The following is a 20,503-nucleotide window of genomic DNA, read 5'->3' on the forward strand; positions in this document are numbered from 1 at the left end:
GATTAATGCTTTCAGATTTAATTTGCAGGTGTAGTGTTTGTCGGCAGCTTTCTGATTACTTCAGATAAGGGAAATACTGTAAATCAGTTTTCAACAATTTTAGTTCCAAATTTATTTTTGCAGATTACGAGTGTCTCAACATGGTTCTGATCTAAATTTTGTCATTTGCAGAAAAAATATACAAGAGCAGAACACACCTAAGACTGCTAAAAGAATGGCAGCCAGTTGAGGCTGTCATTCAGAGATTGGAAGGGACGGGTTTTGATCTCGTCCACAGAATAAACATGGACTATAGGACGACGATCGACTTTTTATTAGCACTGATAGATCATTATTCAATCCACATGTCACGTTTTATCATTGGGGATCAGAGGATAACCCCAACATTAGACGACATGGCCAGAATTATGGGGTTTCCCATTGATGGCTTGCCCTTAATTGATCTGTAGTGAGTTATTGTTATCGTCGGGGCTTCTCCATTCGAAGAACAGATGTGATATAATTCTCAAGGAATTACTATCTTTCAAGGACATTCCCTCCGTTTTAGTTGGGGCCAGACTTGACCCATACGTTAGGGTACATGTCATTTACATCATCAGATGCTTTCTTACTCTTCCTAGAGATCATTCTTCAGTTCTGTGCATGTACTTGTCCTTGTTGAGAGATGTGGACGCTATTCGAAATTATGCATAGTGAGCTGCATTATTGTGCCAATTGCATCACTGCATGGCAGAATTTAAAAGGGCAATGATTGACGGAAAAAATCCCCAAGTCTTGAGTTTTTGTGCCCCTTTTCTTACGGTATATATTATTTTTATTTATTTCCTTCATTTACATAATTTATATAAGTTAATATATTATAACTTATGTTTTTCATTTGTTTGTAGTTTTTCTTCTATGAACACATCCCTATAATTCCACGCACTCTCTATGATGTGGATATTTATAGAGAGAATTTTGATGAAAGATAGTTGTTTTCTATCTTTCCATTAATGATGGGATCGTCTCAAACGGTGGGGCGCAAGTCCAAAAACCCTATATCAAAAAGAAAAGAGAGGAGTTTGATGTGATGCTTACAAATGAAAATGTAAGTTTATTTTATTTATGTGAATTTTTAGTTACTCTACTCTAATTTTTTTTAGTTTTCAATTAACTTTATGTTATTTTCTCTCGTAGATTGTGTGGCAGCCTTATGCATAATTGCCCGACAATTTTCTGCCTCATTATCTTGTTGGGCAAATGGGTGTTGCACTTTCCCACACAATATTGATATGTTTTGAAAAATTAGCATATCATCGGCCGAACTTGTGCCCACTTAAGTGGAATTTGCCTATTGATTTTGTTCGTCTCGAACCAACACTGCCGATAGTCAACAAGAATCGTACTGCTTCGTAAAAATTTGACTGGACTGTGAGGCACGCGAATTTTGTAAAGATGTGGGATGAGAGGAGATTAAATTTGATTATCAACAGAAATGGTAATTTATTTATTTTATCATTTTTTTACTTTGTTAAATTTTATTTATGTTTTAAACTAAACGTGTTCTTTTTATGTTTGGTAGTAGCGAATGAGAGTGAAGGGCCTTTGGCTTCTAATGGTATTTGTCCTTTTTTTTTCTATATTTTAAATTTTATTTATGTTTTAGATTACTATTATTCTTTTTACGTTTGTAGATGATGAAAATCAAATGCCATTGATGCCCGGAGGAACTGAAAGTGATTTGGGGAATGACTTTCATGGAAGGGCCAACATCATCGATGAAGGGCTGAGCCAGGAAACAGAGGTTCGTGAAAGCCACACCAAATATCAAACTCTCATTGGGGACTTTCACGGTCCAAGCCTTGGTACTTCTGGAGGGGCCAGCCCCATTGATGGATGGCCGAGCCAAGAAACTGTAGTAGATGAAAGTCACAATAAAGAAACTCCTACTGAGTAGCATGAAGCAAGCCCAAATTTTGCTGTGGATATCGATGGCATGAGGCGTGGCAAGAAGGTGAAGATAACCCCTTCATTGCTTGGTTCATTTGAAGTTAATTCAGCCATCCGTCGAATTCACAGACGGAATAATTGAACGTGAGGAAGAGATAACCGTTATTTCATCTTTTCATTCTACATCACATCTTCTCTTATGGGATTTCTTCTGTAGATGTTGTTTTTTGTGTAAAATTTTGAAGGTTATAATTTAATTAGAATGATGCCTTTTGATTTATATGAGAACACTAGGTGATGAAGGTTAATAATACAGTGTAAGAGAAATTAAACACAATTCCATTTTGTCTACACAAATGAGGACATTGCAATTATTTTCAGATCTTGTAATTCTTGATGTTTGTGTGCATTCTGCTGGCTGATAATGTTTAAGTTACAATGATATGCAGCTTCAGAGTTTCTCCAGGTGGTGCTAATGTTTATATAGCAAAGTTGGGAGATTTCTCTACTTTTATTGGAAATGTACATTTTTTCCGTTACCTTGTCTTGTTCAAGAACTTTATTTTATTATGATAAACACCAATGTTCCTTGAAAATATGTTGTTTTGCTTCCATCAAATGAAGTGCGCAGATTGGTGAAGCAGCTTGTCAAGTTCTACCTTTATGTATGGATAAAATGATGTGGCTCTGAATTCTTTTTCATTTACTTATGATTTCATCTTTAATGTTTAGGAAATGGAAGGAAACTGTGGATGAGTGGGTTAAGGTGAACATACCTGAAGCATCTTCACGCCTCATCGGTAGATAGTCCAATTTCTGTTATTGCTTTTCATTTTCACTCTATCTTGCATATACTAAATGCATTAAAAACAGTTGAATGAGAGTAATGAATTGTGAGTATAGAAGAGCTTTGTATATTGATAACTGTGGTGGTGGCAGTGGCAGTAGCTGATGGGGACTCACCTCAGTAGAACATTTCCAAAAATCAACAAAATGGCCATCACCAAGTGAAAACCAAATGTGGTTCCAATCAATTTGTTTTCCTGTTAAAAAAGAAAGATTGAAAAAAGAAAGTAAAGGAAGAAGCAAAGTTGGTATGAATGCAGTTTAAAAATTCTGAAGTTCCGATTTTACAAGTGCCGGATTTCGGGTACTCTCCAAATCTACGGAGAGAATGTATGAATCAGATTCTAAAATTTGCGGTTGGTCAGTATTTTTGTTGCTTTCTTTATGTTGTACATTTAGATGACATTATTCTCATGTTTTGTTTGTTAGATGTGTGTGGTCTGGTGCAGAAAGGAACATCTTAGAGTATGAACCAAAGCCTAGACCACCTCAACTTGTCCCTCGTAGAGAAACTCCATCCAGACGACCACAATCAGTTCCTAAATCTGCTTCTGCTCCTCCTAGTGTACTGACTTCTAAACTGAACTTTTTATACATACAAATGCACATTACGCATCATTGATTTGTGTGCGTAAATGGATGGTTGTGCCTGTTAAAAATTTGTTGGTTCATCTTTTAAACACTCAATTATCATTTTAATGTTTTGTTCAGAGAAATTTGTATGGCGCATTATGTTGATACTTGGCATTATGTTTATGTAATTCTTAATGTTTTAAGAGAAAAACTATGTTAGTGAAAGCATGGTTTAAGATGATTTACATGTTCTGCTTCTCTTTTTGTATTTTCTCCTTTTTTTTTTTGGTTTGCTCAATTGGGAGAACCATACATGTGGTTCTGAATTTTCCAACGGCTGCACGAGTTAAAAAAAAAAAAAAAAGGTGCGAAACATCTCAATTAAATTTATTAAAAAAATTAAAAATTGCAAATGAATCCTAAATAAATTATTTATTATTATTTGAAAATTGTAAACGAACACCATATTAAAGGTATTGTTGGGAGTGGAAAATGAGTGTTCGAGTTAATTTTAAATCAAAATGTCCTTTCGGGATTGGCGTTGAATTTCAAGTCACGTTCCTTTTGCATGTTCATAAAATATGTTACGTACTAGAATTTATTTTGGGGGTGGATGCGAAGAGTTAGATTTTATCTTTGTAAAAAAAATAATAATAATAAATAAATAAATAAAAAGGCTTAACTATGTGTATGCATGGCCTCGTCCTTTCGGGATTGGCGTTGAATTTCAGGACACGTTCTTTTCGCACGTTCATAGAATATGTTTTGTACTAAAGAGTCTAATTAAATTTATTAAAAAATAAAAATAAAAATTGCAAACGAATCGCAAATAAATTATTTATTATTATTTAAAAATTGCAAACGAACCCCAAATTAAAGGTATTAGGCTGGGAATGGAACATGAGTGCTCGAGTTAACTTTAAACCAAAACGTCCTTTTGGGATTGAAGTTGAATTTCAAGTCACATTCCTTTTGCATGTTCATAAAATATGTTATGTACTAGAATTTAATTTTGTGGTGGATGCGAAGAGCTAGATTTATCTAAAAAACAAAGGGCCTAACTGTGTGTATGCATAGCCTCGTCCTTTCGGGATTGGTGTTGAATTTCAAGTTACATTCCTTTTGCATGTTCATAAAATATGTTATGTTCTAGTGCGAAGAGTTAGATTTTATCTTTGTAAAAAAAAAAAAAAAACAAAGGAATGGCTTAACCATGCGTACGCACCGACCTACAGGTTGTGCGTATGCAAGGTTAGCATATTGGCTTACTACAGCCAATCTGCTTGGGCTGTGCGTACGCACTTCCCAAGCCATGCGTACGCACAGACCATCCGGGTGAAGGCCCACATTTTTAGGAAAACCGCACGTAGGGTTCTCTATTAAAAAATATTTTTTTAAAAAATAAAAATAAAAATTGCAAACGAATCCTAAATAAATAATTTATTATTATTTAAAAATTGCAAACGAACCCCAAATTAAAGATATTAGGCTGGGAATGGAACATGAGTGCCCGAGTTAACTTTAAACCAAAACGTCCTTTTGGGATTGGCGTTGAATTTCAAGTCACATTCCTTTTGCATGTTCATAAAATATGTTATGTACTAAAATTTAATTTTGTGGTGGATGCAAAGAGCTAGATTTTATATTTGTAAAAAAAAAAAGAAAAAAGAATGGCTTAACTGTGCGTATGCATGGCCTCATCCTTTCGGGATTGGCGTTCAATTTCAAGTCACATTGCTTTTGCATGTTCAAAAATATGTTATGTTCTAGAATTTAATTTGGAGGTGTGTGCGAAGAGCTAGATTTTATCTTTGTAAAAAATAAAAATAAAAGAATGACTTAACCATGCGTACACATCGCCCTGCAGGTTGTGCGTACGCAAGGTTAGCAGATTGGCTTACTACAACCAATCTGCTTGGGCTGTGCGTACGCACTTCCCAAGCCATGCGTACTCACAGCCCATCCGGGGGAGGGCCCACATTTCTGAGGAGAACCGCACGTAGGGTTCTCTATTTCTATTTTTATTAAACATATTTTTCCCCGAGAAATTTCTAATAATTTATTTCCAATGCGTTTAATTTATTTATTAAAATTTTAAAATTTAACTATTCTTCGACTTGCGATCATGAAAATAAGAATTGTTTACTTAGATAGTCAGGGAACGAAATATGGTCATTCTTTTTTATTTTCTTTCAATTGAAAAATAGCAAAATTCCATTTTTTATTTATTTTTAAAAATATAAATATCTGTGTTTTTCATTTCTAAGCGAAGTGGCTTACACAAATCTTTTTTGTCAATAACCTCAAACCAATCAATCGAATCGCATGTAAGGCTCTCCCATATCCATTTTTCTGCAAATAATTGTTCAAAAATTTATTTCAAGAAAATATGGTGTCTCTATGGCGTAAGGCAAACTTGACTTTGAAAATGACATTTCAAGACAGCTAGGATTATCTTCCATTATTTATATAATTCACAAGCCAAAGAATTGACTTTCCCAATAACTTTTCCAACAAAAAGTGTGTTGTCATTTCAAATAGTTTTTAGGCTTTCAAAACCTCTCCCAAACTAAAAATAATTTACACAAATTTATTTTCATGTTTTATAGCTACGAACATATATTATATTAGTAATGTTCTTGAAAATTACGAATTATTTATCACCATTTTAAGGGGAAAAATTATGTAATTAATTATTTATTAATAATCTTCCATTTGAAAACAAAATGCCGGTGTCTTATCCATATATGATACTATAATTTTTATAAAAAAAAGACCAAAATGGATGTAATTCTTCTACCAATTTTGACCAAAGAAACTAAGAGAAGAAATTTTTTTGAAAAAAATGTTCAAAATTAACCCCTTTTTTGAAAAAAAGGTTGAAATTAACCTAACAAAAAGAATTCTTGGCTGCCTAGTTTCTTTATTAGAAGTAGATCAGTTTCTCCTGGTGAGAGACATGCATTGACGTATTATGTTAATAGTTTTGCAATTTCTTTCAGAAAAACACAAGCTAATATTACTTAATAATTAGTTAAATATGTTCAAAATATCTCTTTCTTCGCAGCCTGATTTCTCAATGCGATTAGTTTATCCTGGTGAGAGGGAAGCATTGGCTTATTCTCCAAGATATAATTTTGAGTTTGAGGAATTAGAAAAACTTGGTAAGCAGTTACATTAAATATTCAGACTCTATATATGCCTGCTTTAGGATCCAAAGAAAATATTGGATTTTGTAGCACGTAATATGACTACGATAGCAACAATTCCCACAAATGATTAAATAAAAACATAAAAACATTCCCACAAAACGTACAAACCATGGTAGGCCAGAAAAGGAAATACTACAAAATGAACAAACCATCGCCAACAATTCCCACAAAAGGAAAAAACTACAAAAACACATTAACCATTAATGTAATGTGTTTTTGTCATTTTTTCATAACAAAAGCTAGACCAAATATCTTCATTCCCCCTCAAGCCTACAACTTTATATAAATTTACTTATATACAGGCTTTAGCTTCAAGTCAGGTCCCAAAATAAACCTATCAATGACAACATATTTCTTATCCGGAGTTGGACGTGGAGGTGAAGGTGGAGTTGGACGCGGAGGTGCCGAAACTGGTAGAAGATGTCATTGCTCTCTCAACGCATGCACGAGTGATGAAATCAGGACAATGGAGATTATGAAGACCACCAAAATCAAATAACAGTACCCCATTGTCAGCTAACGAAAAAAAATACATATCAGAAAGAAGAAGAAGAAGAGAGAAAAAAAAATACATATCAGAAAGAAGAAGAGAAATAAAAAAAAAAAGAAAACAAAAGGAAACAAAAGAAACTTACCAAATCGAAAGGCGCCCTGCAGAGAAGAAACAAAGCTAAATGCTTCGTTTTAACCATTCTGATGCAAACAACTCCTTTTTACCAAAGCCTGATAGTGATTTGACGTGCAAGAACTGCATGTATGGTTCTCTTTTTTCTTTTCTTAAAATTTTTATTTCAGGATGAAACTATTCTGGCTCACATTTTTGAATTCGAAGAAACAAATATTTATATGCGAACTATATGCTTGAACTCATTATGTTCTTAAAATATTTATTTCAAGACAAGTGTTGTAGCTCACATTTTTAGATTCGAAGAAACAAATCATTTGATTCCTATTAAATGTCTTCGTAACATTTTTCTATTTTCTAATCTATATATGACATCATATTTGAGTAAATTATCTCAAAACACCAAAAATATGTGATTTATGAGATGTCATAAAATAATACTATTAGCACACCAAAGATATGTAATATTTAACAAATTGCTGTGTCAAAAGGTTAGAAGAAGAAATGATTTTTTGGTTTGATGCATGGAATTGGTTAAGCATTTCATTTGAACAAATGTATGATTAGAATAGATGGGTTTATGTCAATTACTTGTTCTTCCACTTGAATTGAAACAGGTTGTGTAACATATTTCAATGCTTTCGCTTGAGTTGAGATGGGTTGTGCACAATATCAGTTCGACTTTTCCTTGAAGGTTGAGATTGGTGATTCAGATAGAGGGAAATGAACCAATGAGTTTTAGGATTGTGAACGGATTTTGAGTGCAGTTATTCATCGCAAGCAATCATAATACTGAAGAAAAACTATACTACTTTAACTACAATGTAATGTCACTAGAAAAACTATATAATATTTAAAAGCTCTTCATTTCAATTCTGAACGAAACATGGCTGCTTGTCTTCTCTTTCTCTTCTGCTTTTCTGAAGAACATCGGATGTGAAAGAAATATCACCACCTCCAGTGAGGCAAAGATAAAAAAGGGGCAGCAAAGATTTCACTGTCAAGCATGAACAAAGCAAAGAATAACTAGCACTGGATTATTTTTTTAGTTATCGAGTGCAAATCCCCATAGGAACAAGAGAGGGGAAAGAAGGGAGTTGCAGGCATGGAGCTAGATCACAAACTATAGAAGGAAAATTTGAGTTAGGAAGAGATTTAAACAGCACTTCTTCAAATGTACAGCAAAGGAGGAAAAATTAAACAAAGCTAACCTGAACAAACAAATACGCCTCAAATGGAACAACTATGAAATCGACATACCTCAGTTCATTGATCTCTCATCCAGGTTACAAGATGATTTTGTAGAAATTCTTTCAAACTCTTCTCCAAAAAGGAAAGCACAAAATGAAGTTAGAGTTGAAGCAAAAGGTATCCATAGCGAACCGTTAAAATCATAAAGTTGCTATAGTAAGCTATCTTTTATGATAAGGCACGATTTAAACTTTCGTCCTTGTATCTTACCATCTGGATTTCTTCTCGTTTAATTTCTTTTTCCAATATAGGAAAGCACCTTCCGTGATATATAACAGCAAGTATTATTAAAACAACCAAGCAAGTGCAAGCTTCTTGTCAATAAGTTGTCAAACTAATTAAGAAAGGTTCAGCAGGTGTGCATTCAATTTTCTCTTTTAAACTAGACTAGTTAAGTGTTTCATTTTCCAGAAAACAACCAAGCAAGTGCCAGCTTCTTGTCAATAAGTTGTCAAAATAATTAAGAAAGGGTATATGAACTTCAGCAGGTGTGCATTCATTTTTCTCTTTTAAACAAGACTGGTTAAGTGTTTCATTTTCCAAAAGAAAGTATGACCCGAACCTGCAGTATCAAGGCTAGCCACAATGGCTCAAAGACAATTTGGCCTTTCTGGATGGAAATGAGACTTCATTTCAACCTTCACGAGCAAAACACCAGTACTAGAATTAGAAAAATATTACCAGCAAAGAACTACTTTTGAAAGGATTCTTTGTCTTTTGTGGACTATTGAAAATTACACTACTAAACTCACACTCAATGTAAAACCACATAGTACATCAAGGGAAAGCATGTGGGAAAATTTGTCAGTTGATAATAAACTACAATAATACTGATGCAATTCAAATAAAATAATAAATACGGACATGAGGCTAATAGAAAAAGATTTAAACAGCACTTCTTCAAATGTGCNNTATATATATATATATATATATATATATATATATATAAAATATTTCTATATGAAATATTTCTTAATTTTGAAATGGAGCGTATCTCTTGTTAAGACGGCCCACTTTGATGATTTCATGAAGAACGGTGATGGACCCTAATATAAAGGAAGTAGCATTTGGATTTCCAAATGCCAATGATTTCTCTAATTGATAATTGTGAGATGGCATTAGAATTTCGATAATGGATCGGATTAACAATAGCAGGCACAGATAATAGGACCATCCTACAATCAATGATGACTGTAGGAATTAAAAACAAAGAAGGAAAAAAGAGAGTGCAGTGAGACTAATTGAATTTGTGTTGATGATGTTCTTGCATATAGCAGAGAATAGATTTCACCCCAAATGCCAAATGAAGCAGTTTTAAAGAGAGTTAAAGTGTATCATAAAATAAAATAAAAAAGAAGTGTTTAACTTATAAATGTGTCATGAGCATATTTAAAATCTTGGATCTAGCTTAACATGTATTATGTAAATGGTATAAATTGTCATCAATAGACATCAAAAATAAAAAATCAGCATATCGTTGTAAGCTTACTGATTTGTTTTTCTCAAATATTTCTTGAGTGCCATTTCCATGGTGTACATCCTGTTAGTAATATGGAAGATAAAAATCTGCTGATTAAGAATATAGTTATAAATGTGTCATAAGTATAATTACAATCTTGGATCTGGCTCAACATGTATCATGTAAATGGTATAAATTGTCATCAGTAGACATCAATAAAACAAAAAGAAACTAGGAATATCGTTGTAAGTTTACCGATTTGTTTTTCTCAAATATTTCTAGTGTGCCATTTCCATGGTATAAATCTTGCAAGTAACATGAAAGATAAAGATCTGCTGATTGAGAATATAATGTGCACACACAATAAACAGTATACACAAAATATTTACAGTTTTGTCATAAAAATTTAACGCAGCGGTAGTAATCTTGGAAATTAATGTCATTACCCAATCAATAATTAAGACCTTAGCTCCTGCAACCTGAGGCTCACAAGCAGCAATGGCAGCATTACTGTGAAGGCAGAAACCCATGGACTATTTTACACCAGCATGATGACCAGGAAGGCGAATGTGACTCATCGATAGCGAACCGTTAAAATCATAAAGTTGCTAAAACACCAGTACTAGAATTAGAAAAATATTATCAGCAAAGAACTACTTTTGAAAGGCTTCTATGTCTTTTGTGGACTATTGAAAATTACACTACTAAACTCACACTCAATGTAAAACCACATAGTACATTAAGGAGAAGCCTGTGGGAAAATTTGTCAGTTGATAATAAACTATAATAATACTGATGTAATTCAAATAAAATAATAAATACTGACATGAGGCTAATGGTAACAAAAAACAGATATTATAAATCAGTATATAAAATATTTACATAAAATATCTAGACATATTAAATAAGAGGACAAAAAACAATGCTATCAAAGTTTTAAATTTGATATCTTCAATTGAATCTCCAATTGAACATTAAAAAAATCTTCATTTTCATTCTGAACAACTTGATTGCTAGAGGAAGCAAACTCTGCAACAGCCTTCTCTGTATCATCTCTTGTTTTAAAAGCCCTGAAAGAGTTGTTTGGAAACCCATCGACCTGTTTTTTTTGCTTCGTACCGGGAACTGTAAATCCTAGGCTTACGGCCAACAAAACAGCATATACTTTCCCTCTCTACAAAAATTTTCTGTAAAATATAATAAAGTCGAAGGCGAATAATATATAAATTAAAAAAAAAGAGAGAAATTACCATGGGTGAAGGCCCACCAGTGCGAAATGCTCGCAAATCGTTCTCAGCATCTTCCCTCTTGTCATAAAACTTGTGACAATTATTAGGAAACCCTTCGACTTGGGTCTTCGCTTCCCCCCATGTGTTGTAGATCCTAGGTCGACGACCCACCCAAACAGTCATGACGCTTGAAGCAGATGCAATTTGAGGGGGGTGAGATTAAGGTAGACTAATATAATGAAGTAGTAACATATTCATCAGTAAAACAGAAAAGAAAAAATAGAGAAATCGAAAAACTTACTTTGTTTCGTATGGAAGAGATTTCTCTTTTGTGGTTGAAATGGGGAGAAGTATGGAAGACTGAAATCTCGAAGTTGAAAACGAAAGGGAAAGTAGGGTTTTTTTGTTCAATAAAAGGGTTCTAACCAATTGAACCGGTAGCGGGTCGCCAGTCTGACAAAAATCCTGTGTGATAAATTGTTGACGAGATTTCTCTATTTTTCATTTTTCTTTATTTTAAAATGTTGTCAAAAACCGCACGTACGGTTCTCTATTTTTCAATTTTCTTTATTTTAAAATGTTTAGAGAAAACCGCACATAGGGTTCTCTATTTTCCATTTTTCATTATTTTAAAATATTCAATAGAACCGCACGTATGGTTCTCTCAAAAACCGCACGTAGGGTTCTCTTTTTTCCATTTTTTTAAACACCTTTTTTCGCTAATAAATTTCTCCATTAGGGTTCTCTTCTTTCCATTTTTTTTAAACAGATTTTTCTGCTAATAAATTTCCAATAATTCATTTCCAATGCAATATATTAAGTATTTATTAAAATTTTTACATTTAAGTATTTTTCGACTTAAAGTCATGGAAATAAGAATTGTTTATTTAGATAGTCTGCGAACTCAATCAGTTGAATCGCACATACGGTTAACCCACATTCATTTTTCAATAAATAAATGTCTAAAAATTTATTTCAAGAGAATATGATGTCTTGATGTAACATGTAACGGTTATATTTTTTTCATTTTTACGGTCAAAGAATGAGTAACAAACGGTGGTTAAATAAATTTGTAATTTTTCATTTTTGATTAAGTAAAATTGAAATTCTCGAAAATATCAAAGAGAACCGCATGTATGGTTCTCCATTTTCCATTTTTCTTTATTTTAAAGTATTCACAAAAATCGCACATATGGTTCTATCTTCATTTCTTATTTTAAAAAAATGTGCTGAGAGCCGCACGCACGGTTCTCTCTTTTCCATTTTTCTTTATTTTAAAATGTTTCGAGAACCGCACCTAGGGTTCTCTATTTTCCATTTTTCTTTATCCGATAAATTTCTAATAATTCATTTCCAATGCAATATATTAAGTATTTATTACAATTTTAACATTTAAGCATTTTTTGACTTGCGATCATGGAAATAAGAATTGTTAGTTTGCGAACTAAATCAGTTGAATCGCATGTACGATTAACCCATTTTCATTTTTCCACAAATAAACGTTTAAAAATTTATTTCAAGAGAATATGATGTCTTGATGTAACATGTAACGGTTATATTTTTTTTTCATTTTTATGGTCAAAGAATGAGAAACAAACAGTGGTAAAAATATATTTATAATTTTTCATTTTTGATTAAGTAAAATTGAAATTTTCGAAAATATCAAAGAGAACCACACGCATGGTTCTCCATTTTTCATTTTTCTTTATTTAAAAATATTAACCAGAACTGCACATATGGTTCACTATTTTCCATTTTTCTTTATTTTAAAATGTTTCGAGAACCGCACGTATGATTCTTTCTTCATTTTTTTATTTTAAAAAAAATGTACTGACTCTTTTCCATTTTTCTTTATTTTAAAATGTTTCCAAAACCGCACGTAGGGTTCTCTATTTTCCATTTTTCTTTATCTGATAAATTTCTAATAATTCATTTCCAATGCAATATATTAAGTATTTATTAAAATTTTAACATTTAAGTATTTTTTGATTTGCGGTCACAAAAATAAGAATTGTTTATTTAGATAGCATGCGAACTCAATCAGTTGAATCGCACGTACGGTTAACCCATATTCATTTTTTCCAAAAATAAATGTCTAAAAATTTATTTCAAGAGAATAGGATGTCTTGATGTTACATGTAACGGTTATATTTTTTCATTTTTATGGTCAAAGAATGGAAAGCAAACGGTGGTTAAATATATTTGTAATTTTTTATTTTTGATTAAGTAAAATTGAAATTTTCGAAAATATCAAAGAGAGCCGCGCGTATGGTTCTCCATTTTTCATTTTTCTTTATTTTAAAATATTCAACAGAACAGCACGTATGGTTCTTTCTTGATTTCTTATTTTAAAAAAATATACTGAGAACTGCACGTACGATTTTCTCTTTTCCATTTTCTTTATTTTAAAATGTTTCCAGAACCGCACGCAGGGTTCTCTATTATCCATTTTTCTTTATCTGATAAATTTCTAATAATTCATTTCCAATGCAATATATTAAGTATTTATTAAAATTTTAACATTTAAGTATTTTTCGATTTGCGGTCATGGAAATAAGAATATTTTATTTAGATAGCCTGTGAACTCAATCAGTTGAATCGCACGTACGGTTAGCCCATATTCATTTTTCCAAAAATAAATGTCTAAAAATTTATTTCAAGATAATAGGATGTCTTGATGTAACATGAACGGTTATATTTTTTTCATTTTTATGGTCAAAGAATGGGAAGCAAATGGTGATTAAATATATTTGTAATTTTCCATTTTTGATTAAGTAAAATTGAAATTTTCGAAAATATCAAAAAGAACCGCACATATTGTTCTCCATTTTTTATTTTTCTTTATTTTAAAATATTCAAAAGAACTGCACGTATGGTTCTCTTTTTTCCATTTTTTTAAACTCCTTTAGAACCGCACGTAGGGTTCTCTTTTTTTCATTTTTTTTAAACAGATTTTTCTGCTGGTGAATTTCTAATAATTCATTTCCAATGCAATATATTAAGTATTTATTAAAATTTTAACATTTAAGTATTTTTCGACTTGCGATCATGGAAATAAGAATTGTTTATTTAGATAATCTGTGAAGTCGATCAGTTGAATCACACGTACGGTTAACCCATATTCATTTTTTCACAAATAAATGTCTTAAAATTTATTTCAAGAGAATATGGTGTCTTGATGTTACATGTAACGGTTGTATTTTTTTATTTTTATGGTCAAAGAATAGGAAGCAAACGGTGGTTAAATATATTTGTAATTTTTCATTTTTGATTAAGTAAAACTGAAATTTTTTAAAATATCAAAAAGAGCCGCATGTATGGTTCTCCATTTTCCATTTTTCTTTATTTTAAAATATTCAACAGAACTGCACGTATGGTTCTTTCTTGATTTCTTATTTTAAAAAAATGTACTGAGAACTGCACATACGGTTCTCTCTTTTCCATTTTTCTTTATTTTAAAATGTTTCGAGAACTGCACGTAGGGTTCTCTATTTTTCATTTTTCTTTATCTGATAAATTTCTAATAATTCATTTCCAATGCAATATGTTAAGTATTTATTAAATTTTAACATTTAAGTATTTTTCGATTTGCGGTCATGGAAATCAGAATATTTTATTTAGATAACCTGCGAGCTCAATCAGTTGAATCGCACGTACGGTTAACCCATATTCATTTTTCCAAAAATAAATGTCTTAAAATTTATTTCAAGAGAATATGATGTCTTGATGTAACATGTGACGGTCATATTTTTTCAGTCAAAGAATGAAAAACAAACAGTGATTAAATATAATTGTAATTTTCCATTTTTGATTAAGTAAAATTGAAATTATCAAAAATATCAAAGAGAACCGCACGTATGGTTCTCCATTTCTTTTTTCCATTTTTTAAACACCTTTTTTCGCTTATAAATTTCTCCATTTTTTATTTTTAAGTATTGAGGAGAACCGCATGTAGGGTTCTCTTTTTTCCATTTTTTTAAACAAATTTTTCCGCAGATAAATTTCTAATAATTCATTTCTAATAAAAACTAATTTATGTTAAGTATTTATTAAAATTTTAATATTTAAATATTTTTCGACTTGCGGCCATGGAAATAAGAATTGTTTATTTAGATAGTCTGCGAACTCAATCAATTGAATGGCACGTTCAGTTAATCTATCCACAAATAAATGTCCAAAATCTTGATGTAACATATAACGGTTATATTTTTTCATTTTTATGGTCAAAGAATAGGAATCAAACGGTGGTTAAATATATTTGTAATTTTCCATTTTTGATTAAATGTACGGATAACCGCACGTAGGGTTCTCTTTTTTTCATTTTTTTAGACACCTTTTTCCCGCTGATAAATTTCTAATAAATCATTTCCAATGCAAACTAATTTATATATTAAGTATTTATTAAAATTTTAACATTTAAGAATTTTTCTAATTGCGATCATAGAAATAAGAATTGTTTATTTAGATAGTTTGGGAACTCAATCAATTGAATCGCACGTACGGTTAACATATATTCATTTTTCCACGAATAAATGTCCAGAAATTTATTTCAAGAGAATATGATGTCTTGATGTAACATGTAACAGTTATATTTTTTCATTTTTATGGTCAAAGAATGGAAAACAAACGTTGGTTAAATATATTTGTAATTTTTCATTTTTGATTAAATAAAATTGAAAAATAAGAATGGAAATCAAACCTAGGTTCTCTATTTTCCATTTTAATTAAACATATTTTCCCCCCGATAAATTTCTAATAATTTATTTCCAATAACGGAGCTAATAATTTTAATTTGTTTATTAAAATTTTAACATTTAACTATCTTTCAATTTGCGGTCATGAAAATAAGAATTGTTTATTTAGATAGTCACGTAACTGAATATGATCGTTATTTTTCATTTTCTTTCAATTGAAAAATAGCAGATTTCCATTTTTTATGAATTCTGTGTTTTTTGATGGCATAACAATTATATTTTTCATTTTTGTGGCCAAAGAATGAAATCAAACGGTGGTTTTATAATTGTAATTTGCCATTTTTGATTAAATAAAATTGAAATTTTCCATTTTCCTTTATTTTAAAAAATGTTAAATAGAACCGCACTAGGGTTCTCATTTTTCCATTTTTCTTTATTTTAAAGCATGGAAATCATACGAGGATAAATATAAATTTTTCATTTTTGATTAATGTAAAAACTATCAGAGAGTACCGCCCTTCTCGCAAAATATTGAAAACCCTAACCAATCTCTGCACAAAATCTCAGTTTTAAATGTGAAATCGAAATCCTCAAGCGACCATTTAACTTTGTTCCTCTTGGGCAAAGGTTCAAAGGAGCAGTCCGTACACATTTTCTTGCAGCATACACTTCTGAGGAAGAGAGGCCACATGACATCCAAGGCATGATGATTAACATCTGAATATGAAGATCCGATGCCTGCTACTTTATTCTAAACTAGCAATCTTCCTTTTTATTTGATTTTAGTTAATCGATAGTTTTTCCTTTTAACTTGTTCTCTAGGTTTAATTTGGCTCGTTCGATGATGTTCAGACTTTAGATCTGCCGACTTTAGGTCTGTATTTGGTCGATTATTTTTTTGTTGGGGTAGTTATTTTTTATTGGCAGTCAATTCTTGACGCAAAAATAAAACTAAAACTAATGTTCCGACTTTAGATCTGTATTTGGTCGATTATTTTTATGTCGGGATAGTTATTGTTTATTGTCAGTCAATTCTTGACACAAAAATAAAATTAAAATTGATGTTCCGACTTTAGGTCTGTATTTGGTCGATTATTTTTTTGTTGGGATAGTTATTGTTTACTAGCAGTCAATTCTTGACACAAAAATAAAAATTAAAACTTTTGGCTTTCTTCTCCAGTTTAATTTTTGGGTATTCTTCTACTGATTTTAGGAAATCATCTTCAGCTAATAATATGATAATTTCATTTATTTGAATTCTTTTGATTTTACACATTAATTTTGGAACCTGGTAAATATTTTCATTCAACTTTATAATTACTGATTAATTTGCTTTTCATTCAACTGTTTTTTGCAAGGCACATTCTGGGAAGCTCACTTCCTCCCATTCAATCCAACAGACAAAAAGTATATCTCTAACATACATAGATCCTTCTGGTAAAATGCATTAAGCAAATTGTAGTTTTTTCGTTTTGTTCCCCCTTCATTTTTTGAAAATTTTATGTAATGTTTATATTTCATCATTTGTGTAAATTGTTGCTATGTTTCTCCTTTTGTTTTTATTCCATCATTTTGTTTAGTTAAAATGTGCCTTATATTTAGACTGTTTTTGGAAGTGCATTTTTCAAAGTCTAAAAGAAATTTTTGGAGATCAAAAATTATTTTATTTAAAGTACGATGTTGTTTGGGAGAGGTTTTGAAAGTATAAATTGCACTTTATATGTGAATATGTTATGGAAGATTCATCGCGCATGTGTAAATCACAGGTAATAAATTATTAGAAGTGGGCAGGAAGCAAATTTGCTACATACTTAGTGTGCCGTCCTTTTCTTCAAAGAATATTAGCATGAATGCCTTGTCTTTCAACTATGTTAGTGATTCATTATTGTGAATCTTTGCAGGTGCTCCATTGACAGTTGCTAAGGAAACAGGAATATGACTCGGGATGGGCACAAATATGCACCCTTCTTCATCTTTGCTCAATAACCATACGGATGATCTTTACCCTTCATTTTACTTAGCACTAAACTAAATAATTTATTAATGTTTTGGACATAGTAAGGTTGCTTTAAATATTTTGATATCTTTTTTGTATTCCAAAATATATATACTCTAAAGTGCTAACAATGACCACTTGTATAATGATCACAACGATACGGAAGATGTCATTCTAGAGCTTAATTAAACTTTTCATCCTAATGTTTACCTCCATCATGCATAATTAGATTCATGGATAATTAAGACTTCAAAGTTCAATTTTTGATGTCATTGTAAATATCAAGTGTCAGATTAAAATCTTCATGTCATTGTACATATAAAGATCTAGGACTATTATTTATTTATTTGGAGACAATGAATTGCCGAATTCAACAAATTCAATATTTTTACTTATTATTTACTCTTTTGAAGCTTTTTTTTTTTGGCAATAAATTTGACCCAACAACTTTTGAAGATAAATTCAACCGTACTTAGGCCTTCAAAATTTGAAGTGTATTAATATGAACAATCTTTTCCCTTTTTGAATAGGTTGTAATTTAATCTGTCTTGACACAATTTTTTTCATTAATTGATAAATTAGAGCATGAAGGAACGGGGAATGTTGAATTGACAGTCATTTTGTAGAAGTTTGTGCAATGTTATTGTACATTCTTTGTCATTTATAATGTATCATAAGTTTCATATTTTATTCTTTTGTTATTAATTTATTTCCAGGCGATGAACTTGATGTAGTTTTTTATACCCAGTCTTTTAAAGTTGGGAAAATTTTACATTTAAACATCTCAAACTAGTCTTCTAAGCAAGCTCTTCAAAAGAAAAAAGAAGGCTGCTATCAGAGGTTTTTAGGCAGAAAGCAAATTTGCTACATACTGTAGTGTGCTATCCTTTTCTTTAAAGAATATTAGCATGAATGCCTTGTCTCTCAACTATGTTAGTAATTCATTATTGTGAATCTTTGCAGTAGATAGTTGCTAAGGAAATAGGAAGACGACTCAGGATGGGCACAAATATGTACCCTTCTTCATCTTTGCTCAATAACCATAAGGATGATCTTTGCCCTTCGTCTTACTTAGCACTAAACTAAATAATCTATTACTGTTTTGGACATAGTAAGGTTTCTTTAAATATTTTGATATCTTTTTTGTATTCCAAAATATATACACTCTAAAGTGCTAACAATAACTACTTGTACAATGACCGCAACGACATGGAAGATGTCATTCTTGAGCTTAATTAAACTTTTCATCCTAATGTTTACCTCCATGCATAATTAGATTCATGGATGATTAAGACTTCAAAGTTCAGTTTTTAATGTCATTGTAAATATCAAGTGTCAAATTAAAATCTTCATGTCATTGTACGTATAAAGATCTAGGACTGTCATTTATTTATTTGGAGGCCATGAATTGCCGAATTCCACAAATTTAATATTTTTATTTATTATTTACTCTTTTGAACCTATTTTTTTGGCATAAATTTGACCCCCACAACTTTTGAAGATAAATTCAGCCGTACTTAGGCAACCAAAATTTGAAGTGAGGATTATTAATATGAACAATTTTTTCCTTTTTTGAATAGGCTGTAATTTAATCTGTCTTTACGCATTTTTTTCATTAATTGATAAATTGGAGCATGAACGAACGGGGAATGCCGATTTGACAGTCATTTTGTAGATGTTTGTGCAATGTTCTTGTACATTCTTTGTCATTTATAATGGATCATAAGTTTCATAATTTATTCTTTTGTTATTATTTCAATTCCAGGTGGTGAACTTGATGGAGTTTTTTATACTCTCTTTTAAAGTGGGGAAAATTTACATTTTAACATCTCAAACTAGTCTTCTAAGCAAGCTCTTCAAAAGAACAGAGAAGCTAGCTGTCAGAGGTTTCATTTTATAGTTCTATTTAGTAGTAAATAACTATGAAAAATGGCATGGGGTAAGATAAGGGGCAAAGGTTCAAAGGAGCAGTCCGTACACATTTTCTTGCAGCAGACCACATGATAAGGGCAAAGGTTCAAAGGAGCACTTCTGAGGAAGAGAGGCCACATGACATCCAAGGTATGATGATTAACATCTGAATATGAAAATCCGATGCCTACTACTTTATTCTAAACAAGCAATCTTCCTTTTTATCTGTTTTTCATATTACTTAATCAATAGTTTTTCCTTTGAACTTGTTCTCCAGGTTTAATTTGGCTCGTTTGATGAAGACAAAGTTAAGTTTTACAATTATAACTAATTAAATTTCCTTTTTACTATGACAATCATTTCTGTAATAGCTACAGCTCCATTTATCAATATAGTTGTATGTACTCTAATTTTTGGGTTAATGATAAAGCCAATAAGGTTGAGCCTCTTTAATGCATCAGCATTGGGATTTCCTAGAACTACAGGGGGACCCTGCATATATTATTTGGTCACGGATGAGGTAGTACAATTTTTTCTTCTATATTTTGCTTCATGTTTCCTTTATTTAATTTTTAAATAACTATGTTCTCTGAGTTGTTTTTGAATTGCAGTCTCTTCTTTCCGATGACATTAAAATCCTGAACTTGGATGTTTGCAATCAAAATTAGCAAATGATACTGAACTATTCAAAATAATGAACTAAGCCCCTAATTATCTATAGCTCATGACATATTTTTGGACACTAACACTTTACAAATTCCCACGCAGGTTGTCTTGT

At 31.3% G+C, this 20,503-nt stretch overlaps 2 long non-coding RNA genes across 2 annotated transcripts; both read left to right on the plus strand.

The window, feature by feature from the left end:
• Nucleotides 1-16,318: 16,318 nt before the first annotated feature.
• Nucleotides 16,319-20,071, plus strand: LOC111399265. The gene is made up of 3 exons (XR_002703612.1): nt 16,319-16,445; nt 19,772-19,875; nt 20,003-20,071. It is a non-coding gene; the product is annotated as an uncharacterized LOC111399265 (long non-coding RNA).
• Nucleotides 16,645-17,909, plus strand: LOC111399266. The gene is made up of 3 exons (XR_002703613.1): nt 16,645-16,692; nt 17,177-17,255; nt 17,720-17,909. It is a non-coding gene; the product is annotated as an uncharacterized LOC111399266 (long non-coding RNA).
• Nucleotides 20,072-20,503: the final 432 nt, after the last annotated feature.

This window comes from Olea europaea, chromosome 8, assembly GCF_002742605.1.
Source record: "Olea europaea var. sylvestris chromosome 8, O_europaea_v1, whole genome shotgun sequence".
Classification (NCBI taxonomy): Eukaryota; Viridiplantae; Streptophyta; class Magnoliopsida; order Lamiales; family Oleaceae; genus Olea; species Olea europaea.